The following is a 26,222-nucleotide window of genomic DNA, read 5'->3' as shown; positions in this document are numbered from 1 at the left end:
GTACCACCTGAACAGATGCACAGTAACAGCTACTTTAAATTACAGTTATTGTTGTGATTTAAAAGCAAGAGCTTATTTTATTTAAACTAAAATTTGTGTTCTAATTACATGCTTCAATCAGTGTTCGAGTTACCAAAAAATACAGACAGCTAGAAAGAAAGTAGCATTACACCCTCTACTTGTAATGGTTGCCTGAAAAGGCTAAACTTGTTAAGTGACATCGTGTTACAGTAAGATTTTTTTAAAAGAAAAACAACAACTGTGCTTTAAAGGAGTAATTCAAAGAGATTAAAAGAGAAAAATAAACAAAAAACCCAAACTACAACAAATGCTTATACGTCAGAAGAATCTTAACATACTTCCAAGAAGAAGCAGCCCTCCCTGTGTTTGCTTGGTATCTTAATTTGCCTTTGGTTTCAAAACCCTAGGCTTGCCAAGAGCTATTCCTCTTAAAACCTCAGGAATTCCATTACTAGTTTTAAGCTAAATTAAAGGAAAATAGAAGCATTCAACGCATGGCAAAAGTATGCACAAAGTGTTTGTTGATACTCATAAATAGACTGAAAAATTTAGCCATGTCTGAAGGATAACTGCTGCACAGTCAACTGTTTTGCTTTGCTGTGCTGCTAAGCAAAAAGCTACTGCTGTCAGTTCAGAGAAGCACAACATAAGATACACTGCTACCAAGATCAAACACCAGCACTAGATCATTCGTTTTTCACTTCAAGTTCATATATGAACTAAAGTTTGCCTTTCTGGAGGACAAAAAAAAATAGTGGGAGCTTCCCCTTTAAAGCAACTGCTTCAACATCTCTATTTGGGAAAAAAGATGTCACAGCATCCTACGACATGGCAAAACCAGTCAACTCTATACCCTGTTAAACATCTTGCAAGTAATGAAACAAAGACGTTAAATCTCAGAAATACATCTAGAATTGTGCTGATGAGTATCCCTCCAATGTTCACAGAATGAGCTCCTTCCAACTCATGATATTTTATGATTCTAAACAACCACTACAATCACATTTACCAACTAAATTATGGTAAGAATGGAATGCCCCTACCTGCATATCGTGCCAAGTGTCATACTAAGGCACAAGAAGACAACATCCCTGTGCAAAGTGTTTAAGAAATCTTCTTGAAAGACAGATGTTTCATTTGTGTCAAGGTGAGCAACTGGCGCAGATAAGAACTATTTTGCAGTTTAACTTCTTTGGCAGCAGCGACAGGAAAACAGTGAAAATATCACCACATTAGTTTTAACTGCAGCTCCCGTGAGAGATCCAAGGCCTGTATCTTACACTAGAAACACAGGAATCCGGGTACTGGCATATAGGATAGAGAGCTTATTTTACCCTTGAAAAGGCAGTACATTAAAGCAACTTTTCACCTTTGAGTCAGTAGCACACAGTAACAGATCAGGGGGTTACAGTAACTGTCACCACTGTGGGAATGACAGCAGTAGCATCTCAATCCTGCCAGGACCAAAATCACTATGAAGGAAAAGAAGTCAGTTCAGACTAAAAACAGAGGTGCCCGAATCTCTCCTGAGTTGGGCATACAGTACAGGAAAACTATCACTATCTCAGATACACCAACTGCCCTGTAGTTCACAGCTTTTGCTACAAGCATAGATACTTCATACACATTTTCCTCAACAGTAAAGTAACAGACATAGTACAAGAAAAAGCTGAATAGCAAGATATACTTGAGTGCCTTTGCCATAAGATGCACGTTTATCATAAATAAAGGAAAAGAAAATGGATAATTCTAAAACCTACATTTGGGGGTTTTTTTCTAAATCCTGGTTCAAAAATGTACCAACACAGAGGTGTTTCTACCATCCAAAACTGAACCTGAATTTTTAAATAAAAACAAAACAAAAATAAATAAATAAATAAATAACAACAACAACAAAAACAAAACAAAAAACCCCCACCACAGTTCAGTGAGAAGAAGTGGCAGGTCTAGTAACTGTGGCTGACCCTGGAAGCTGAAGTAAATAAAGGTGGCCATCCATCACAGGCAGGTATTATCAATGACAGGCAACAAAACAATCTTACACTTGCAATAATTCAGAGGAACATACTGCCTAACACAGATACTAGTATTACTTTGTTGACTGAGATTCAGGCAAAAAATTAGGGATTACCCTGGAGCATCTGAGAAGTCAGTGACAGATTATGTGTCACTCATGCAACAAGGCGCTTCTCATCTCACTACCCCACATATCGATGTGGAAGCATTTTAGAGAAAGAACAAATAAGACATGAAATCTAAGTACTCTAAGACATGAGAAGGAAACAGTCAGTAGTCACAATGCCATTTCCACTAATTAGAAAAGAATGTATATAGTCAGTCCCAAACACACAATAATCATGATTTTTTATTGTATAAACATCAGAAATAAGTTACTAGCTCTTTTTTTTAAGCCAAGGGATAATAATTCCTGTTGTCATTTGAAGCTTGAGGGGAAAACTGAAATTCTGGAGAATCACATGGCTGAAGGAAGATGGACCTCAATAAAGAGTGAACTAAATTGGCTGTCATGATTGTTGCCACCCTGCCAGATGCAGTGAAGAGGAAGCTTTGAAAAATATACCATACTTGGAGAATACATGATACAGACACACAAATTTATATGCATACATATTTATATGAGAAAGCACCACACACCTGTTTATTAACAGTTCAAGTTCAAAAAGAATCTTCACATCTAACACTGATTACACAGAAGGGCCAACAAGGAAAGATGATGCTTAAGAGCGTAAAACTGAAAGTCTATTAGGACTGCTGTTCTACAGCTTATATACAACCAAGATATTACCTGCATGCACTGTGTTAAATTACACATCTCTGGGCAGCATTTTTCAGCCAACAGCTCCTCAAATACCTTTGTTAAAAAACTATCTTATTCAGCAGCAGACAAAAATAAAACCCATTACACTTGTTACAGAAAACATCACTTAAAGGCTGCAGATAGGTCATCGCTTCCAGCAGTAGCTACTGCCCAGAGTTACTCACCACCACCCAGCAAAGAGAAACTACCGCCCATTCAGACTTGAAACAGAGTGAATCATGTAAGAGCACACTAATTGCCTTTGGGAAAAATTAATCAAGGTAACTGACCACTGAAGGCAGGTTGAGCTAATACTGTCCATTTAACTGCTGATTATGCCTAAAGCACATAACACGGCATACAGCTTCTCTTGAAAGGGTCATTTACCATCGTAATCTACGGCAGAGAAGCAGAGACAAATGGCTGAGGGATACAGTATCTACAATTTTCACAGATATTTGGGGGGGGAAGATAAAAATCAATGCCTATCCATATCTTGAAACATTAAGTACAACTTCAGTGATAGGCTGAAAGCCTTAAGACAGATTTTGAAAACCACTAACCATTTCAGTTACTTAAGAATTCACAGACTGTCTCCCAAGAAACTGTCTGAAGTTATAACGTACGTCTTAGGGCAGCCTCACAATTTTTGTAGATTTGTTCAGTTTGTTTATCTACTCATAGGCCTTTTTAGCCACCAATGCGCTTGCAACAAATGTGGGTAGAGCCCTTCCCAAATCTTCGTTCGCGAAGCCTAGCCATGAGTTATCTACTCATTACTGCAAAATATCTTGCAGTTTTCTTAGTGGACACTCTGATCACTATCTTTTCTTATTTAAGTCTTTTAAACTTAAGAACTCAATATACATGCTGAACAAATTTGTTGCAGTAATTTGATGGATGAACAGCAGTTATAAACAGCAGCATATTTTCCCATTAAGTACCTCTAAATGAAACAACAGGTACCAAATTGAAATATTTTTAAAAATTACTTACCATACAAAAGGTCAGACTCTTCCCTCAAAATCCCTTCAAAGTACATACTGAAATTAGACTGTGGTTTAAGGGGTCTTAGATGTAAAATATGCCCATGAACCATAACCAAACAATGTCTTCAAACTCTCAATGCAGTACCAGCTTAATCTTACAGATTTAGGCCAGTATCAAATATACTTTAAACTGGCATAATGTGTCACTGTCACCAAAAGAAACAGACACACCCTTCTCCCCTTACTGTTTGCTTCCACCCCCATCTTTGAGCCAGCACAAATGTTTGTGCAGCAAACTGATCCAGCTCAAACCAAACCCTCCCCTCCCTGCCCCTGCCCCTCCCCCCCAGGTTAGTTCAATCCTCAGCCCGGCTCACCACATAACCATACAAGTATTTGCCTGCACAAAGGAGGAAGCAGCAGAGTGGGGTGGAAGCAAACAGGACCATGTTTTTCAATGGTGGAGCTGGTCTACACCAGCTGTACACTGATGCAAAGCATGAGCAAGTCGCAGGCTGGAGTCCTGCACCATCATCCTGACAGATGCAGGCCTATGAAGTACCACTGTTCCCTTCCTCTCTGGGATACCACCTCTTCACTCACATAGCCACTGACAGGTATGCAAGTGCAGGCTGAGTCGGTTCAGGGTGCTGAGTCAACTAAAAACTAATTCTACCATGAAAAAAAAAAAAGTTGCTCATTTTCAAGTAGTTCAGCCTGAACCAGATCCCAGTGCAATCCTTACTGGCACAAAGAAGGAAAAGAAGGAAAGAGGCTGGGAATGCAGGAGGTACAATTTTGATCAGCTTGTGATGCTGTGGAAACGCACTCATACACTGCCACATTTAAAATCTAGACTTGCCTGCACATCTGAACATGATTATTTTAATCAATTTGTTCCTAAGATTATTCCAATTTTTTCAGAAACTTAGGCGGCCACAGTCTACTTGGACACAAGCTGCAGGAAGAGAGGCCAGTTCACTACATTAACTAATTTCACCCTTCATGTTTAATAAAACAAAGACAGAACATTACTTATTCTAACTTAATGATAGTTTGACCAGATATTCTTTTAAACATCACTGATTAAATCACCTCAGATATTTGCACAGGAACAACACATACGAAATAAAACCACTGCAGCCATGTTAAATATAAACTTAACAATATTTTAGTATTTACAACGAATTTAAACAATCGTTCTGGTGATTAAAGTGATCTTACAAACCGCTCTACTCAGGAGTGAATTTCATCCATTATTCAAGAAGTTGTTTTGCTTAAACTACAAGTCCCAGTGGTCACAGAAGTGAACAAAATTAATTTCAATGCATTCAGACACCTAACAAATACGGATGTAGCTACTTTCAAGCTAACTTTTTAACAGTGAATTATCATAAGCAGGAGTACAGACTGTTAGCAATAATCTTGCTAACTTCCTAATAATAGAATTTATTACTGGATCATTAGATTTAGCAGATAACTGCTTCCATAGGAAGTAAATATATCTGTTTATGTTCATCCAGTTGACAAAGAAAAGAAACAATTATATCAATTCAAAAGATAAGGCATATCAACATTACAGTTCAAGAACTGAAGTGCAGAATCAGATGCATGTATCTGCAAACCAGTCTTCCCAAGTACCATGTCTTATATTTTTCCAGTTTATGAAACATTTTTTTTCCTCACAAAGCTAGATTCTTCCACAAACTACCACTTGCCCATTGCAGCAATTTAAGACAACTGGTCTTCTCTTCAACAGAAATTTCTTGTAGGATGAAAAAGTGTTCCAAAGCACTCTGCCTGTAAAAATTACACAGAAGTGAGAACAATTTATCTTGACTACAATTCACCACCAACATTTGAGACAACACACTGAACTGGAAAGTGAGTAAAACCCTGGAAACACCTTGAACCAGATATTCATACAACTGCTGGTGTATTGTTTCAACAAACATTTCCAAAGCATTCTTGACACAGAAGTAAATAGGGAATCTCAGTCAAGGAATAAAATTCTTAATTTCTTTCCCTTTGGAATGGAGTCAGCAGTTTTTGGGCCTGATCTGGTGATTTATACTGCTACAAGTTTCTTTTCAAGCAGGTATAGATGGGTGTGCTGTTCAAATGCACTTGCTAACCAAGGAAAACAGACAATGAATTTCCCTGGCAGGTCTGCTGACTTTAACAAGATAACAGGATGCTTATTGGATCTGAACCCGTATATCTTAACACCAAGCCATTTTTAACAGAGCAATAAATGTTTAAAAAGTAGTTTTTCATTACCCTAAATATAAATATATTGCAGAACTAGCAGAACAGATTTAATGACAGATTCATGATACGCAGTTACTGCTAACATTAACACCACTAAAAGAAAGATAAAAAATACTTATTCAGAGAACTTTTTTGCTCATTACACTAAATCTTGCTTTGTCACTAGGGTTTTAAGTTAAAAAAAACAATCAAAGACTATACAAAAACATCACAACTTAAACACTTGTTAAAAATATTATTACTATCAAAACACAGTTGGCAAGATTTTAAAATCAACCTTGATTTCTACAGTGTGTATTCATTGTAAAAATAGTATTAATTTCAACTCACAGTCCAACAACACTCCTAGTGATTTCTAATGATGATTATCACATCTTATGCATTAACTTTGAACAAGATGCAGTGACCAGGAAGATAAGAAGACATGCTTTTGTTAAAGAAAAAATTAAATTTAGATGGAGAATCGAGTCAAACAAGTACTGAGACACCTCTGCGACTCTTCAGATCTATCCTTGGTGCATTCACGTCTAGGGATATGTCAGGAAGGGAAGTTTAAAATGACGAGGCAGTGAGCTAGGTATAACTTTCATTCATACACACAGCACCACTTTGAAGAGCCTGGAGGACCCCCTTCCCCTGGTAGACTGTCTGCTGGTCCCAACCCACTGACCCGCCAGAGCTCTCAATGAGTCTCAAGGCTTGCACCTCTAAAGCCCCTGGGCTTGCTCGGCGATTTGGAAAAACGCGGTTGTCTCGGGAGGCATGTGACAGACGCAGCTGACCTCGGGGAAGGTGCGAGCGCTTGACAGGTCACACGGGATGAGACTCGACCGTCAGACACGCCGAGGAGGCGGCAGGTCAGGCAGCCGGGACCGCTCCCCGCGCCAGACCTGCCTCCGGCACAGCCACCGCCGGGACAACTTTATCGCCTCCTCTTTTGTTTTTAAACTCACACTCCGCTCGTCCACCGCCGCTCCCGCGCCAGCCCCAGAGCAAGGCGGCGATCCCCCCTCCGCCCCTCGGCCTTCCCCGCCCACAAACAACCCCCGGCCGCAGCTCCCCGTGCCCGTGGGGGCCCCGCCGCCACACAGGTCCCGCACCCGGACCTACGGGGCAGGAGGAGCAGGTCCTACCGCAGGGCACATCCCAGCCCTGGCTCCCACGGGAGGAGGCGAGACAAGGGGCTGCTCCTGGGCCCGGGAGGCTCCGCTGCCGCCCCCTCCCAGCGGAGCCGGCCGGGCACCCCGCGGGAAGGAGCCGGGGGAGGAGGCAAGGACCAGCACCCACCTTGGCCATAAGCCCCGCGCTGGCCGCCGGGCCGGGCCGCCTGTGACGGGCGAGACGGCGGCCCCGTGTCGGGTCGGGGCACGGCTGCGCCTCCGAGCGCGGCAGCGACAGGGCCGCGCTCTGGGCCGGACCCTGCCCGGCTCCGCTTCCGGAGCGCCGCGCGATCGCCTTCCGGGGCAGCGCCCGCGGAGCCGCGGGGCGGGCGGGGCGGTGGCACCGGCGTGGGGGCTGCGCCGGGAGCGGCGCCGGGGCCGCGGGGAGGGAAGCGGCCACGGAGCGAGTCTTACTGCTTCCTCAGGTTAAAAGAAAATAAAGAATTAAAGCTGCGATTCCGCGCACAGCTCTGGGAAGCGTTGGCTCGTATTGGCTTGGTTCCATGTAAGTTTTGTTGTGCTCGGTGTCACCTCTGTTATTGTACACACTGCCACGGTAGCTCCTCACTTACAGCCGTCGGAGCTGCGCTGTGTTCGTGAGGTTGCACTACGTGCGACGGAAAGCAGAGGTGGGCACGGTGCACATTAGAAACAAAGATACAGCAGAATTAATGTGGGAAGCAAGAACGGGAGGAGACGCCACACCTGCGTGTTGTGCAGGTTTGTGGAAATGCTTAACACTGCTGTTAGCCAGTGCAAAAAAACCCCCCACGGTTGTTCACTTACCTGCACATCACCGTGTCTGTTCCCTGTTTACAGCCCAAAACGTTGTGATCCACAATTAATCTTGAATATGTAGTTTTTGTCTCGACACACAAACACATTGCTCACGGTTAGAGCAGCCGGCAGCCTGCACAAAACTCTCAGCTTTGTCTCGTATTATGTTACGTATGTTTTCCTCTTGTTATTCAGCTTCTCTGGCCTTGATCTAACTTCTGACCTTTCTGCCAAACAATGCCTTGCACTGAATTGCTTCACAGAACAGGTCTGTCTATGTATCTGACTTTCTCAGGGGTTGTGCAACTCCTGTTTTGACTGTGTTTCAGTTATCTTATGACAGGGAGAATGGAGAATCTTACCCTCAGAGTTGCTCACTTTCTTCCCTTCCCTGGACAGTTCCTGCTTTGTAGCGAAAGTGTCAGAAGCAAACGGATAACAGTACTCCACTACCCCATCATACATTTAATCTATAGATTTTGTGAGAGCTGGAAAAGCTGAAGTCCGTGCGGAGATTTTCTTCAGATGTACATGCTAGAAAGGTGATAATATCTAGAAGGAAGAGGGGGCTGAGGTCACTTGTTCTCTTCAGCCTGGAGACTGGGAGACTGAGGGGAGACCTCATTGCAGTCTACAACTTCCTCCTGAGGGGAAGAGGAGGGACAGACACTGATGTCTTCTCTGTGGTGACCAGTGACAGAACCTGAGGGAATGGCCTGAAGTCGTGTCAGGGAGATTTAGGTTGGATATTAGAAAAACGTTCTTCACCCAGAGGGTGGTTGAGCACTGGAACAGGCTCCCCAGGGAAGTGGTCACAGCACCAAGCTTGACAGAGTTCAAGAACCATTTGGACAATGCTCTCAGGCACATGGTGTGATTCTTGGGGATGGTCCTGTGCAGGGCCAGGAGTTGGACATGATGATTCTTTTGGATCCCTTCCAACTCAGCATATTCTGTGATTCTGTGAGAGAGCACAACTGTGGTTTAGCATTTGTACCATTGCAGCTGTTGGCTTCTGTGCGTGTGAGTCAGCACTCAGAGAGCTGGATGGATAAAGCAGAGCAAATGGGATTTTCCTCCAGCTGAGTCATATAATAGGTGAAGTTGTGTAGCAAACTCTGTCATCTAACATACCATATGTGCTCATATCCCATAAACGTAATACACCGATGGGCTACAAAACAATAAGCTGCTCTTAAGACAAAGATCTGCAGGATTCCTTTTGACCTTCAGGTCACAGGGCTGGCCTTAAAGTGTGTTCAAAATCAGTTGTTGATCCCAGTCTGCGAGTCCACATTCAACTAAGTATGGTACCTTGCAATTTTTCTATAGTCGTTTCAGTAGTGTCTGGATGAGCAAGGAACAAAGTTTTGACATGTCTCTTCTTCTGGGTCATTTGTTTTTCTCCCCCTTGAGCTTTCACCATGCCTTCACCAGTTCATGTGAATGGCTGCACTTAAATTATAGGTCAGGACTTGTGTTAAATTTGGACAGCAGAACATCTCTCACAGTCAAGTTCAATGTCTTCATCAAAGATGAGATGCTGGTTTTGTTCATGTGTGACATTGATCATCCTTACTGCTTACCTGAGTGTTACCTTATCCACCTTACCCAGATTTACTGACAGACAATTCAGTATTTAGATACTGGAACTCTGCTGCGTTTTGTGGCTGTTATGTATCTTTCTCCAGGTGATTTTCTGGCTTCTTAAGACCTTGCTGTGTTGCATTCCTGCTGAGAATTTCTAACTGTCACATTGTTGTTCCTTCTCTTTCTCACTTTGTAGATGTTTTGGATCTGTGACATACTGGTTGCTGCTCGTAAGTACAATCATTTCTGTCATCCCAAACTGAGACTATCACAGCTGCCTTCAGATCCCACATCACTTACTAGACTTTCAAAGATTGCACGGCTGCTTACAGACTTCTGCAAATTATGAACTTATATCACTTGAAGTCCTTTGGTGGCATCTTTTGGATCTTGCTAAATTTTCTTTACATCAACTTTGAAGTCAAAGGCTTCCTCTGTTGTTTCACTATGGCTCACATTCTCTCTTTTTAGAAATTAGATGCTGCTGCTACTTTTAAAGCTTTTCCATAAGTGGTTAGCCCATAGCTAAAATTTGTAAAATTATTATTTTAGTAACTAAACCTTTCACTTTGTTTGCTTGAGCATTTTTATATGGTCTTTTACAGTGGCTACTAGGTGTGCTAAATGCATGGCTTTTTGAGGCAACAGAAGTAATCATGCATTTCATCATTCTCTTGATTCATAACTGATTTACCAAGTTGAATGGTCATTTTAAATTTTAGTACTCTTTAGAATTTTCTCCTTTATTAATAATTAAACTTTCACCCCAAATGAAAATTTTCAGGGTTTAACACCTCCTTTTTATTTAAAAATTAGGTCATATAAATATTTTGGAAAGATTCTTAGTCTTTGAAGATGAAGTAAAATTCAACTGCATTAGATATAATGTAGCTCCTGTTTCCAGAAATGCTCATTGCACTGTCGTAATCTATTTCCGTGTTGGTTCATTGACCCTTATTGTTCCAGTTTCTGGATTCTCACAAGATGATACTAACATGTTGTGGTGGGTTTTATCATGAAATTTGAAGTCTTCAGGTGAAGTGCTTTTGCCTATGACCTATGTTGATTTAGGCAGTATTCAATTCTGTAAGCAAGAGTGCAGTCCGGTCACATACAACATTTTAACAGCAGATTTTTCCCCTGTACTCAGCACTGGTGAGGCCACACCTTGAGTCCTGTGTCCAGTTTTGGGCCCCTCACTACAAGAAAGACATTGAGGTGCTGAAACGTGTCCTGGGAAGGGCAATGAAGCTGGTGAAGGTTCTGGAGCACGAGCCCTATGAGGAACAGCTGAGAGAGATGGGGTTGTTTAAACTGGAGAAAAGGAGGCTCAGGGGTGACCTTATCATGCTTTGCAACTACCTGAGAGAAGGTTGTAGCCAGGTGGGGGTTGGCTCTTCTCCCAGGCAACCAGCAACAGGACAAGAGGAAATGGCCTCAAGGTGCACTAGGGAAGGTTCAGATTGGACATCAGGAGGAAGTTCTTCATGGAAGGGAGTGTCAATCCAGTCATGTTACATTCTGTGTCTCCTCGTGTGACAAAAGTAGAATAACACTTTGTGTATCAGATCAAGAAATTTTTGTTTTCACAACCAAACTCTTGCATACAGTAAGGGCCATACAGCAGCTACTTATAGCCTGATCCTGCACTTAAGAAAGCACACCTCCCCAACACAGTTAATAGTATTTTTTTCAGAAGAAGTGCAAGACTAAGCTAATCATTATAACCAGTTCACTGCTTCATTGAGTATTGTCATCGTTAGTTGTGATTTCAGTTGAAAGTGGAAAAAAAGTTCAAATCCAATAGTACATAAATGTGTTTTGCAGCTGGACATTTTAATTCACATAGTGATTTTTTTTCCTGAAATGATTGCTGGAAGATGACAGACTTTCTGCTCTTATTCCTATGGTAGCCAGAAAAAGGTTAAGCAGACCTGGTCATTCAGGAATTCTTCAGATGGCTATTTGTATTGTAATTTGTTTTTCTTCAGTTGTATAAATTGTCTTCCTTATACAAATACACCACTAATACTGTTAGAGCATCTGTGAGCTTCAAGTAATATTCCATGGAAGACAGGGTACTTATTGTGACAGTCAGTTGGTAGACTTTTAAAGATAATACAATAATTTTAAACTTAGGGTTTTTTTCTGACCTTATTTTAGACTGAGCTTGCTATCTGAGATACTGTAATTTACTCTTCGAGATGTTAGATATTTGGTGCTTTACCATCTGAATATTCAAAGCCTGAAAAACATCATTGCAAGTGAAGCTGCTTTTTGGGCCTCACAAGTATATATACGCATTCAGTTCTTCTCACAAATGAATGTTCTACGTAACCAAATTGAGCTGGTTTCATTTTCCTAACAAAGGCTGTTGCATGCAATTCCTGTAACTTCTTAATGATTGTTTCCCTGGAGGAGCATCTGTGTGTTGACTGTAGAATGTACACACGTCTGTTTCCAGCTAGCCTGTAATAACCAAGTGGGTCATAAATCTAATTAAATGCAAAAAAATACAGTGTGTTGCAGTAACATTCAAGATCTGACTTCAGCTGACAGCATTTCTTTTCCAAGGGAAGACTGCTGCTATGACCTTACTTCACTCCTTTGTATTTCAGAGTTTCAGGGCTTTGGAACTGTGCACACTTGACTATGTACTATGTACAAAACAGTGTTCGAAGAGCATTGTCACAGTAGCAAACTTAAATATTGGGCAGCTTGTGCAGCTGTGGTTTTGACTCCCTTGTGGGCACCAAGTATGATAGAATTAAGTAGCCTATCATAGCCTACCATTTTTCTATTTTTGCATTCAGGACACAGAACAGATACCTCTCACAGAAGAAAACAGCTGGTTATTTTAAATCTCTGCATGCAGCAAGTGCCCTTTGCCTTATTCATTTATTCATTTAGTGAAAAACTACTTAGGTATTCTTAGGTCATTTGTCATTGTGTTAGTTAATACTTCATTAGCATTAGTGGAATTTTTTCTGTGCTTCTTTTTCAAGACAAGAAATGTAGTTTCATTTTATTTCCAAGGAAGTGTGGAGGTATATACGAGCAATACCACACTGCTTGTATTTGTGGCAGTTAACACTGGAGAACCTTGGTGGTGGGTGAAGTCAATCACAACTAGTTCTCTGTCCAGGTTTCCTATATGGTGCATGGCAGAAGGAAGTGGAGGAATGGGATCATTTGGGATCCACTCTGAAAAAGAAGCTGGCTAAACTTCTCACTGTGAAATGACATTTATATGACTGAAGTCGCAGTGACTAAAGGTTAGTGCTAAATAATCTTGTTGGATGCTAGCCTTGTGTCAGTTGTGTCCTATGAGTCGCTATTACGACTGCTATTGGAAAACTTGCAGGTGGACTATGCACCTTTACCTCAGCCACAACAGTGCTAATTTGGGAATGTTCAGTTAAGTCCACATTGTGAGTTCATAACCAGGGTGCTGACAAATAGTCCATTTCGCCAACACAGCTATATGAGAGGTGTTTCACTGCAGAGGCAGAACAGGCAGGCAAGTACAGCTGCAAAACTTTAAAGTGTGTCTCTCAACATCCTCAGAACTAACAGAGTTGGAAGGAGCTGCCTCCTCTACCTGGAATGCATGCCGGTGAACTCTTTTTTGTTAGATGCCTAAGGGGGCCCCCTTTATACAGGAGATGAATATTTAAGACTAGGAGAAACCAGCCTGTCCTTTTCTTATAATTCAGTGGTTAAAAACCCCAAAATTCAGCATGTGGGGGACCTGGGTTTCATTTCATCTTCAGTGTGTGAACTTATAAATTAATATTTTCCCCGCACACTTGGGGTGTGCTATAACCATCATACAGTTATTACAGCTTCGTTAATCCTATCCACTGAAATTGTTTTATTGACTGTCTGGGATGGACTTTTAGGAGTAGAATTTACTTGCTGGGAGGTACATGTGAAAGCGGTCAGAGATGTTTCAGGAACCTTACTGAAATAAGAATTTGTGGAATGTAGGCAGCTCCATAGCTGGAAAGCAACTGCATGAGAATTTTTAAGACAGTAATTTTGGATTGAAGGCTCACAAGTGTTCATTTTCCGCATCTGAGTCCTCTTTTTGGTGAGAGACTTGTTTCAGGTTACACAAGCAAATCAGTGACAGAGCGGGGGTGAGGCTTCAGCATACAGACAAATACATCAGACTGCGGAAAAATCAATATGGATTTTTGTAGATAGAGAAGCTTTGTCATAATTATGAAGTTCTTTGCTGAAATCAACAAATTGATAAACCAGGGTGATACATTCATTGTAGTGATTTCAAAAGAGCCTTTGGCACAGTCCCTTGACAGTACTGCTAAATAACATTAACTGTCATAGGTTAGGGAGGAAGCGTGTCTCATGAATTAGTAACTAGCTGAAAGAGAAGGGTTAAGCGGATAGCAATAAATACTCATTTTTTACACTGTGGGAGAGTTAGATTGGACTCCCGCAGGGATTCATGCTGGGACCTGCACTAGTTAGCATACTCAGAAACGGTCTTGGAAAGAGACTGAGTAAAGAAAGCAGCACAGTTTGCTGCTGATGCAAAATTCTGTGCAGTAGTGCCCTATGACAGCAAAGAGTTTCAAAAGGATCTTGTTGTGCTGAACAGCATGGGTGTTAAACTAGAAGTGGAAATTCAGTCTCAATAACCGTGAAGTAATGGATACAGGCAAGATCAATCTTAATTATATGTGCCTAGTGGTAAGTTCTGTGTATGCTGTTATTGCTGAGGAATGAATTCTTAGAGTCTCTATAGGTAATTCAGTTCCAACTCAAAACCACCAGGAATTATTAAAAAAGAAAGACAGAATGGAGCAGAAAATGTTGTGACAGCTTTGTGTATACTGGTGGTATGGCCACATCTAGAGAATAGTGTTAAGCTCTGTTTTTCCAGGTCAGAAAGAAGGTAAAGGTAGAAAAGAATAAAAAACATAGAGAATTGCTTCTGTTTAAAACATGACTACCAAGACTTGGACTTTTCAGTTTGAAAAAGAAAAAAGTGACAATGCTTGGGCAACTGAGGGAAGATGATTGAATTGTATAAAATGGTGTCTTATGGAGGGAAAGTAAGGAGCTCTCATTCACTTTTTCCAGTTAAGTGGGCATACAAGAGAAATAACGGAGAGTAGGTTTAAAACAACCAAAAAGTAGTCTTTTTTTTCAGATGTTGCAAAACTGAAGCTCACTGCTTCCAGAATTGTGGAAGCTAAAACTGTCAATTACTTTCAAAAAGGAAATAAACTCAAAAGGGAAGCAGTGTATTGGCAGCTAGTAAGTTGAATGGAATACAGTGGCCTTTGGTTCTACTTTTCCCTAGTCAATGATTTACTGCAAAGTGAATATATATCGAGAAGGATTGCTCTATACCCAACCTGTTCTTTATACTCTCTTCCTGACTCTTTAGTCCTGGTCATTACATTCAAAAGTGAGTTAGAGATACTTGTGTAGTCTGATACAGTATGGCCATTTTGCAGCTAGTATAGGAGAGAGACACCAAGACGGTCAGGGTTCTGGAAAAATGGTGTATTGGAGAAGACAGAGAGAACTGATATTGTTCAGCCTCAAGGAGGTGGATAAGGGAAGACCTTACTGCTGTTGTTTGCATGGAAAACCAAGCCAGATTCTTCTTAGAGGTGCACAGTGACAGGCTGAGAGGGAATGGACAAATGTTAAAACATGATAAATTCTGCTTAGGTACAGAAATTGCTTTCTTTCAGTCTCTCTCTCTCTCTCCTTCTGTCTTTCTTTCTATCGTGAAGGTAGTCAAATATTGTAAGAAGTTGCCCAAAGAGGTGCTCCCTCCTTCCAGGGAGATACTCTAAGCTTGACTAGACATGGTCCTGAGCAATCTGCACTGACTGGCCCCACTTTGAGCCGTAGGCTGTCCTAGGTGTCTTCCTGAGGCCCATTGCAACCCACATGTTTCTGGCTTCTTAAGGTGGGTTCTTACCACATGCTTGTGCCCCAACTGTACATTATTTCATATGGCATATTGATGACAGAAGTGGAATATATTTGGTCTGTGTTAACTATTACATATTAAAACTCAATGCAAGAACATAGTGGGGATAAAGACACTTTGGATTTGGCATAAAGCAAGCAAGAGTCAGCTATGGTATTTTCTGTCCAGTGGTTTGACAGTAGTCATTAACATATTTTGTAAAAATATGTCAAGAAGAGGAGTTGTCAGGGTGCAGCTATAGCAGGAGTCAGTAAATGGTACTGTCATCCATGCTTACAGTTTTTGCGTTTATTACTTCCAATGTCTTCTTTAAACAAATGACATATAATTCATTCGTCAGATGGTGAATGATGGGGAAGAGTATACCTAGTATAGCATGTGCTGCCATGTCACATGATGTGATTGTGCAGGTACGTATTCTCTGCATCTGTATCAAACCTGTCTGCAACAAGAAAGTCAGTGATAAGATATTCTTCACCCTGATGTCTCTAACTAGGGTCGGTGCTTCTTAGTACTTGGGTTAAGATTTTTGAAAGATAAGATAGTGTTGTTTGTGCTTCTGTTCAACATCTGGCACGCATGGCATGAACAAACAGAAACACCCATAACTGCCCATCACTGTTTTCTCCTGTAATAAGAACTTTTATTTGTAAGCTGAAGACCCTGCCTATAGCCCAGCAACTTAACAAAAGTGTATTCACCAGCAATACTTATGGAATAAGCTGAGTCCTATAGTTTTAAAGAACAAATGCACTTCAACTTAATTACAGTCAGGCCTGAATAAAAATTAAAGGGTTTGCATGTCTGTTAGTCTGTATGTGGGTAGAAAGGCAGTGAGGTTAAGATAATAGTTTCAAAATGTATTCTCAGAAAACATTTAAAACCACAGCAGGGTGTGATTGTATGCAAATAAGTATTTTTGCAATAGCAGATTAAACACCTTATGGAATTTGTATGGAAAACTGCATGCTTGTACATGATGCGAAGTATGATTAAGCACCAGTGTGTGAAGTTTTTGCCTTTAGTCAAAAATTAAGGCGGATTTAAATCAATCAATGGTTTTCTCAGTCTTTTCACAGTATATGTTGTAAGTGATGAATGGTGACTACTAGAGAGAAAATGTTAAAAATAACACTACTTTTTCCTTGGGGCTGCATTCTTGCAAGAATATGTCCTGCTGTGGTTTCCAGTCAGGAAAAGCATGGCGGCAGCAGAAAGTCTGGTGATAGCATGGCAACATATAAGATCTGAGACACTGAGGGAAGAAAAATAGCAAATCGATGTAAACTTTTACTAGAACGGCTGTTCCTGTACGTATTTTGCCATCAGCTTACAGAATGCTTTTCATGAATGGATGAATTAATCATTCCAGGTTCCAGGACTACATTTAAATAAACTTCTTTTTCATGCACAAAGATTATTAAAATGACTCTGAGGAGACCTGGTGCCTACAGGCGCAGCAGGTACCTTCTCAAAAATGTAAGTTAGCAGTAGTGGAAAAGCTTGCATCCATCACAGGCAGATAATTGCTGCTCTACTTGGTCATTTGCATAACTAAGGGACACTGTAGTTGGCAGAATAAATGAATTGTCTTTGGGAAATGGTTTTCAATGTCAAATTCTAATCTACATTACATACCAGTGTTACCTCTGCCTTTCTGAAACTCCTTTCTCTTACACAGAGTTACTGTGCAATGAGAGTGATACCCTGTCTTTTTCCAGAAAATTGCCTTTGGGTATGATCAGGAAGAATGTTTAAAGGAACATTTAAAATTGCAACCTGGATTTTTCCCCTACCAGTGATAGACCTGATTTAGCAAAATCAGATATAATGGTGTTTGTTTTAATCCAGTGGTTTTCCTATCTAGAGTAGAAAAGATAAAATACATTACTTCATATTAACTTCGGTGTAAATAGTGAAATAAATTGGACTCAGGTGATGTTGTGCAGTTTCTGTGGGGTGGATATATTACTTCATGCAAGAAATGAAAGCTTCTCTGAAGAAGTCAAATTGTCATGTTGAAAAACAGTAAAACACACTCTCTGTCTTCCAAAACAACTCTGCCTACTCATCAGTAAATCTGCAGAGGGAACCCAAGCTCACACTGGCAGGATTACTCTTCTGCCTCTTAATCATAGTTTGTTAGTGAAAGTAGTGGTCAAAGAAAGTGCAAGATCAGCTGTTCTGAACACTGGTAGAGCAGGCTTTGCTCTCCTTCGTTCGTATGCCTTTGTCCCTCGTACTCCAAAATCACATCTGGAAATGAGTGGATAACTGAGCATTGTGATTTATACAGACAGATGAAAATTGAAGGAAGGACTGCGAAAGATACCATCTACCCTCTTCTTGAAGGGTCTCACTGTTGCTTGGGGGAAGGCTCAGTTTATGAAGCTGCTGCTGAAGTACTGATCATAACCTGGCGTTTTAAGGGAAGAAAAGCATAAATGCCAGGTTTTGGGGTTTTTTTCCCCAGTATATAAGGAATGGACTTCTTCAGGAAAGCAAGAACTTTATTACCATGTGGGCAGAAACCACCAAGTGAGGGTAACAGGCCATCCAAAATGAGCAAGCACTCCAACCCTTGAAAAAATAACTTTTGAAGTTACAGCTGAGACAGCCAACACAAGTCTGTGAGATAACTTTGGGCATGTTCTCTCAGAAGAGGCATAGAAGAAGAAAAGATGAAATATGGCAAAGCAGAATTATTGGTAATAGAATGTAAAGCTGCTTTTACACTGCCTCATTTTGCATCCAGTATATTATTTCTCACTTTCAGGACTGCCTGAATTCACACATAAAGCCAGTAGAAGCAAACTACATAATTGTTTGAAACAAGGGAAATAAAAGCAGATTTTTTGTGTTTTAAGCAACAATTATTTTAAGCAGAAATAATTAGATTTCCCTTCAGTAGCATATAATAGCATATATTTTAAGCCAATTTAGAGACAAAATCAAAATATATATCAACATTATTCCCTCACACAGAAACAAGTATGGGGAAGAGTCTGAAGGATGGAGACCAAGGAAGTGCTGCTCATAGAATTTTTCCCAAAGCAGTTTGATTCAAGTAGGACTATCTAACTCTATTATAGAGAGAGATTTGTCTCAAATGCATTTGTTATTCCATATTGCTTCTTAGCAGGATGAGGGAAAGATGACAAGACAGTTTTTGCTTTAATGAAGCATTTTAAAAAAATGGCTTGTGTTTACACTAAAGAAACCCAACGAAACAGACCTTCAAGGTGAAGTGAGAAACGCTGAAGTTTATGAGTCTGACTTGGGGAAGTTCATTCCACTGCTAAGAAAGCTTCAGTCTCCTCATGGCAAAGAGCTTCATTATGGCAGAAGAACCAAACTGGTAACTGTGGACCATAGATGATTGATGTTTTTTTCCTTCTCTCTGTCGTAGTCTTGGCCTTTCCTGAGATGTTCAAATAGTTGTTGTTTGTGTCAGAGCTCAGGGCAGGCTGGGTATCCTGGTCTTAAATAAGACCCACTTGTCAGTGCAAACTTCTGTGAAGCAGCCTGAAGTATTTGGGGGTTTTGTTCTGCATTCAAAAATGGCAGCTACAGGCCTATTTTCTCAAAGTAATGAAGCAAGATGCTTAGAGATTTTATTCTTAAGCTTTCTTCCTAAGGCTACTTAGTTCTGTACCAAACAACTGCATACCCACTCCATACCTCACATCAAAGCCTTTTTGCTGCTAATGGGAGATTTTCAGAAAAATTATGCTCAAGTCTTATTTCCAACTCTCCTTTTTCAAAATCATAAGAACCATTGCAAGTACTTCCTGGAATACTAATTTTTTTAAATTAGTCTAGTTTGTTAAAGATGGTGAAACCCATAGACAGCAGTTGTTTCGCTTATCCGCTATAGTCTGAATGAGTTGTGTTGCCACAGGATGAGAACTGTACTGAGTACTTCTTCAAATCAAAGTGGATGAAGGCTATAATTTTGGAGCTGAAAGACATTGCTTACAGTGGAAGTAAAGAACTGCAATTTATTATACCACCCATCCTATATTGCCTGTTCAGATTGCAGGCCTTCAGGCCTGGAACTCTGCCTGTGCATTTTACATGTGCAGTATTCTCAGGATACAATATAAATAATAATATATCGTCAGGGAAGGGAATAGCCCAGTGGAGCAATCCACAACTGAGTGAACCTCTCAGATATTATGGAACAAAGCCAGCATTACTTCAAAAACTTTTTTTTTTTTTTACAAAGTTAGTCAAATGCCTAAATTAAAATCCCACTCAATTGCTTTGGTCTTATCAGATTAAGTATCTGTGTGTTCATTTAATATGCCTCATGCATTTTATCTTTATGCTTCATTTAAATATGAGAAGCAAACACATTTTATATAGTTGTTATTCTCCAATTACTACAAAAGCTTCTTGGAATCTTTGATCATGAGAATGTTATTTCAAATCCAGTTCTGCTTCACAATTACAAAGTGTCTTTACTGAAGTTACTTTGGATGCAATTCTAATCCAAGTAGAGTAAACCACAGTCAGTTCTCAAAAAAACAAGTATGACTATGGAGCAGTAAAGAGATCAGAATGAACCCAAGTACCTGAGTTGATTTATGTGGTAGTGGGGTTTTTTAGACAGAAATTCCAACCAAAGCTGTAATGGTAACAAGCATCTGATGCAAAACATCAATGATTTAGCATTAGATGGCATTTACAAAATGTTGTTATTATTATTAAAATACAGTAGATACAGCAAATTTTTTTTTTGTATGAGGGACACTATGATAGAGGTTCAGCCATGGGGTTTTGGTTTTTTGGGTTATTTTTACACAAGACCACAGAGAAGTCACATGGGTATATATTGGCCACTAACCAAGTTCAACATGCTTGAATGTGGACAGCTGTTAGATTATCACAAAATATATTCAGAGTTGTCACACAAACTGTCTCTAGATTTAGGTAAGACTGAAGTTTGCACTCTACAGCATCAGTGTCAAATAAAGCTCAGGAAATAACAGCAGCAGAAAAAAGTTATAAGTTGCTTTATGTCTTACAGATCATTTCTCTCTAGTCTTTTTTGAGTGCTGAAGGAGCTGTAGCATAGAACTGAGGAGAGTGATGGAACTTATGAAGGGCAAATCTTTGGGCAAATGTACAAAATGTGCAACAAGAAAATAATTTTACTGCAAAGTCAACAAGAGGGCATGCAGTAGCAATGGCTAGGTGACAAATTGAAGAAGGGGTTTGTTTAAATTTATGCATAGGATATTTTCAGATGTCCAAAAGCCTTAGCTTAATACCTGTAAAGAAATGCTGTAAAGTCTTAACTATCAAGAAATATAAAACATTACTAAGTGACCCTTCAACTATTAAAATGTGGTTTCTTCATTCACCAGAGGTCTGATGGAAACCCACTCACTTCACAAGGATTGAAGGTAAGGTCTATTTAGTGAAGTACTGAGCATTTCCAGCTCCAAATGCAGAGGCAGGGCACTTGCAAGCATTTAGTACCACATGAGATCAGATTAAAATATGAGGAAGCTCTTTTCAAACAATGAATCCATGAAAAGTTTTACTGCATATCCATTTTAAAATACTCATACTGTGCCAGCCTGTTCAAAAAAAGTAATTACTTTGTTTCTGCCTTTTATTCTGGAGTGGGAAAAGGATACTAGAAAGAAATTGCAGTCTTAGAAATATATCTTCTCTATTCTCAGCAAATGCACAAGGACTCATTTCTTGTTTATTGATAAAAAATATGCAAAACTCAAAACACAGTTTATTTTAAATTCATCTAGGCTGTGTTTGCTATTTGAAATTGTAGACTCCTGATTGTTAAATAATGTAGAATGAATCTATCAGGACACAGGACTAGCAGACTGATCAATGATGAGATGCTCCAAGACTAAAAACTACTACCTGAGAGGAGCATGGTGACCTGCAGGCCTGGCAGTTGAGTGCATATCAAATCAGTTTTGCCCTCTGATATTGCCGACAATGTTTAGTCATAATCCAGGGCAATGCCCATGCTCATCTAACACTGCAACTCCTGGCTGTTGCTGATAAGGACTATAAAAGGAAGATTCAGAGCAACTGCAAAGCTTTGCAAAGCAGTGGATGCTTTGATCACTTTAAACACTATGTAGTAGGGTGCTGGAATTCAGTCTGTCTGGTTTAATCCTGCTTAACCTGTAGCAAGAAGGAAAAAAATCAGTTCTAATTTGTCCAATATATACATTTATTCTACAATCACTAAAAAGTTGTGTAACTTCTGAAGGTAATGGGAAAAATTTCATCTAATTTAGACATTTTATTTACTAAGGATGTAACCCTTTTCTGAGATGGTGAATTTATTCAGCTTGATAAAAAGCACTCCATTTGTTTTTTCCAATGCCCTAATCGCTAACTGAGGTTATAGTTTTCCTTCACCTGTTCCCTATCCAGTCCTAGAGAAGTCGCAGAGCTGACTGTCACAGCTCACTGTGGGCAGCAGCGCTGGAATACTCTCATGATCTCATGGTTAAGAACTTCTAAAACTGTGTGATGCAGGTTTAGTTTTCCTTGGGAATATTTAGCTTACCAAGAAAATGCTTCAACTACTGCATAAACTTCCATACAGAAACCAGGAAATAACACCAAAAGTTAAATGCAAGCTCCTCAAACCTAACTTCTCAACATTCTCCTTATCACCTACTCAGAGTTCAGGTGGCTTAGGACCTGAATGGAGCTTTAGGTGGGACACAGTTATCACTTTAATCAGGACAGTGATTAAAACAAAAATTACCTGGATTAATTGTTGCCTCATGCAGGTCCTGCTACATTCAACAGACTTAGTGCATGGAACAATATAGTGGTGCAGCACTATTCATTCTCCAAATTTTGAGTCCAAAAGTAGTCACTCTTGTTACATGCAGAGAGACATAAACCTTGTTGGTTTAACCCACTTTAAATACTTATATTTACCCAGCATGGTAGTGCTTAAAGATGCAAGCTTAGAAACTATGATTTAACTGTGAAATGATTCTACAATCTATTGTTTGGAGTAATTTAAACTGAGGTGCAATTCTGTCTGCTTAATTCAGCGGGTGAGGAAGACCTTTCTTAGTCATATGTCCTGTTTCTTGATCCTAAGAAGAAAGATAACAGAATGTTTCACTGAGAAACTTAAAAGCCTGTTAAAATAAAACCCATGCATTTTATAAACATTCTAGATCAGAGGTTAAATAAAATGTGCTATTTGAAATAAAGCTGATTTGTAGCCTGAAAAAAACATGAAATCTGCCAGACGTTGCAGAAGTAAGACATTGAAGAAAAAAAGATGTTGAACACTTCAGGTGAAAGTATTAGAAAAGCAGAAGCCAGTAGATCAGGTGAAATTTGTTTCTGTCCTAAAGTACAGAATTCCCAACAACTGTGGGATTAGGAAGGGCCAGCCTCTCCTTTAACAAATGAACATCTTACAAAGTAGTAATTATTAGGGGGGTAGTAGGACAAATACTGCATATTGCAATGCTAATGACTTCTTTTTATGGCCTAATCACCTGGCATTCTTGAGGGTTTTCCTACAAAAATCTAAATGTAAATTTTAATTTTGGATGTTTACTGGCTATTGCATAGGCAAGACTGTTTCACTAGAAACTTGCATGATTTCCTGGTCTAGCTTAAAATATTTTAAAATGGAAATAGTATAAATATATCATAAATCAATGTTAAATAAATCCCAGCCAAATATATCATATATAACAGGAATCTTTCATTGTTGCTATTCTTTTCTACCATCCTAATTCTCTTTTCCTTACTGTAGCTGTTCTGCCCTGCTATATTCAGGAAAATTAGAAGTTTCAACACACTTGGAAGCCAAAGTTTCATTCATAGTATTCATTAAGCATTAATTAGTCAAAGAAGCTTATTGCCTTTATTAACGTTAAGTTTAAAAGATTAATTTCTTTTACTTGTGGAAAATCTTGCCATTTTGGACCTGCAATTGAAGTACAAGCAATTGAGTGCAAGCAAAGTATGCAGTCCAGTAGACTGCCTAAGTTATGTTATTGTCATGCAATCTTGGCCCGAAAAAGAAAAAACAAAAAAACAAACACAACAAACAAATCTAAAAACAACCCCTAAGATTTGCATTTTGAAAGCTGCTTTTCTTGACAAATGAACAAAATTTGTAAACAAACACTTTTTTTGTGCTTCTGGTACATCACACTTGATTTGTTGACAAGGCTGCCAAACAGTTTCATAACATGCAAGAGATAATTTGGTCATCTCTACAGAAGCAAATACAAGTTGTCTTATCGGATGATCAAATCTCAAAGAAAATGAAATCAACCAAAGATATTACAGATCTTCCAAAATCCTAATAATTAAACTGCTGTTGGGACTGGAGAATATTTTGGACATACCTGCCACCTGGTGTTTGTAAAACAACCTTATGTGTGAAAACAACCTGAAATTCTCTTAAATCTGTATCCTCATTAAGAAGTAAACAAACACTGGTATATTATGAATTAAATGCATAAACAGCAAAGAGTTGGTGTTATTACCAGCACCTGTCTAGAAAGAAAACGAGGAGGGTGACTTAATATTCCTTCTAGTCTTTCTAGTCCTTCTAGTCCCATCTCTACTAACTGCAAAAATTCTCAAGTAAATCTTTGACTTAACTGTATCTACACATCTCCTGTCAGATAATGGCACTCTTCATGGGAAACCTCCTGGGCAACAGCCTTATACAACTTCACAGTCTTAGTGTAAACTACCGTGTGCCAAACCCAAAGGAAAGGACTAAATTACACGAGATGGAGCTGGGTAAGAAAAGGACTAGTGATACATAACACTGGGTAGTGAGTAACCAGTCAGTGTCTGAAATTATTGTGATGAGTATTAATTTGTCTTAGCTGAAACACTTAAAACCCTCAAGTCTTAATAGTGGAAGAGCAATGACATTACTACTTTAGTATATTTGATGCCTGAAGTAAACATTCTTCATTGCTAAAATTCATAACAGTAAGCATGTAAACCATGCTTACTGCTGAGATAAACCATGTTTTATCTTTACCTACCAAAGGGTTACTTCAAGTGGAGACTAAAGCTTCAGTGTAAAAAATAGAACAAATTACTGTGCAATTCAGCGATATTAAAGTATACCTACAGCACAGTGAGAGTTTTTTCCCCTCCTTTGCAAAGCAAGATTTAAGTACATTTGTTTCACAATTTTAACTCAGGATGAAACCACAGTCTGAAGTCAGTCTCAGCAATAAAAATAGCTAGCATTTAAGTTAGGACCCTGGTAAGCACAAACCATAACTATTTCTCTGGAACTTCGTAGAACTGCCAACAGTAAAGCAGAGTGTAGTGTTTGTGTTTTTCTTCAAGGCAATGGAGGTTAAATGCAACTGTGTTCTTAGGTGCCCACTCTATTTCAGTTCTAGTAACTTTGAAAATGATACGCACTAGAAGGTCAGCACTTACTGTAGATCGATGGCGTACACACGCTCTCTCAGGTGTGTGCATCAACAACTCTTTTATAGACAGAGCACAGCATCTAAAGAAAGTATTTTCTAATGAAAGCGCAGAATATAGAGGGAACTTTGGAAAGCACAAGGTAGTCTTCCTGTTGTCTATCAACAGTTAACTGATCAGCACAGACAAGTGTTAGGACTGTTTTCTTGCCTTACTATTGACAGAGGAGCCTAATGATTCCTCTGTGATCTTTGCAGAGCACAAAGGAGAAAAAATACAAAAAGTTGAAAGAAAAATGGAGGAAAAGAAGACCACTAACCACAAACAAAAACTACATCACTGGTCAAGCATGTTAATGGCTACTAACAGTGGAGCCAGGATCATTGCTTCTCTAAAGTTGGATAGGAGGCTGTTTATTGGATGTTATTAAAGAGGTAAACAAATAGAATACTTTAGGCTCCTACAAAGAAGTTGGATTCAAAAGGTTCATCTCTGTTCTTTTTTGGTCTGTTCAAGTCTTTTTCAGCAGACCTGTTCACGTTAGTCACAGCTCTTGCAGAACTTGTTTAATATTCCATCTGAGTTAGTCCTCATTAGTAGTAATTTAACTGACAAATATAATGTCACATACAACCTAGTATCACCAAAACTGTGCTTTCAATTACCATTTTTGTTTCAGCATGCACAATATACCATGACCCATGCCAGTCTTATTTTCAGTGCACAGCTCTGGAAATGGCATTCTGCTGAAGTGAAATTCTCACATTCTTCTTCAGCTGCTGCTTAAAAGGAAACTGGCTACTGAATCAATAAACCAAAGAAAGCACTTAGCTAGCCAGAAAAATGTGGATAGTGTGCAGTGCTAGAAAGGATCTGTGTGGACACTGCTGGTACAAGTTGTTCCTCATCTATGTCTATACATACCATAAACCAAATATGCCAAGTTTGTTACTATTCTTAATGAAAAACTGAAGTCTACATAGTGAGTGATGAAAAACTAAATTCAGTTCTAAATCTTTACCAAGACACAGTAAAAGCAAGTAAACTTGTTTCAAATAGGAAGAAATGAATGCTTTGTTCTCAAAGCATTGCTAAGATTATGTACTGATTTTTCAGGGGGAAAACATGTTAGTGACTTAAGAATATGTACTGGGTTTGCATGGTAAGGTTTTGGTAGTGGG

General features: G+C 39.5%; 1 protein-coding gene and 1 long non-coding RNA gene across 4 annotated transcripts in view; one reads left to right on the top strand and one right to left on the bottom strand.

The window, feature by feature from the left end:
• Positions 1-8,068, bottom strand: part of FRS2 (fibroblast growth factor receptor substrate 2) — a 52,922-nt gene extending 44,854 nt beyond the window's left edge. The window contains exon 1 of one of the 2 annotated variants that reach the window (XM_027679685.1): positions 8,046-8,068. The gene's annotated coding sequence lies outside the window, so the exon portion shown is untranslated. Of the gene's footprint in view, positions 1-7,386; positions 7,507-8,045 lie in introns of those variants that run through there. The other variant, XM_027679684.1, reaches the window with a different exon arrangement.
• On the top strand, positions 7,639-24,518 carry LOC113965809. Of its 2 annotated transcripts, none has more exons than XR_003533644.1 (3): positions 7,639-7,764; positions 20,976-21,014; positions 24,509-24,518. It is a non-coding gene; the product is annotated as an uncharacterized LOC113965809 (long non-coding RNA). The 2 variants fall into 2 exon arrangements; XR_003533643.1 differs by lacking the exon at positions 24,509-24,518 and adding an exon at positions 18,589-18,670.
• The last annotated feature ends 1,704 nt before the right edge of the window (positions 24,519-26,222 follow it).

This window comes from Neopelma chrysocephalum, unplaced genomic scaffold, assembly GCF_003984885.1.
Source record: "Neopelma chrysocephalum unplaced genomic scaffold, ASM398488v2 Primary Assembly neopelma1_59, whole genome shotgun sequence".
Taxonomy (NCBI): Eukaryota; Metazoa; Chordata; class Aves; order Passeriformes; family Pipridae; genus Neopelma; species Neopelma chrysocephalum.
The sequence above is the reverse complement of the archived record's forward strand: the minus strand, read 5'-3'. Positions and strand labels throughout refer to the sequence as shown.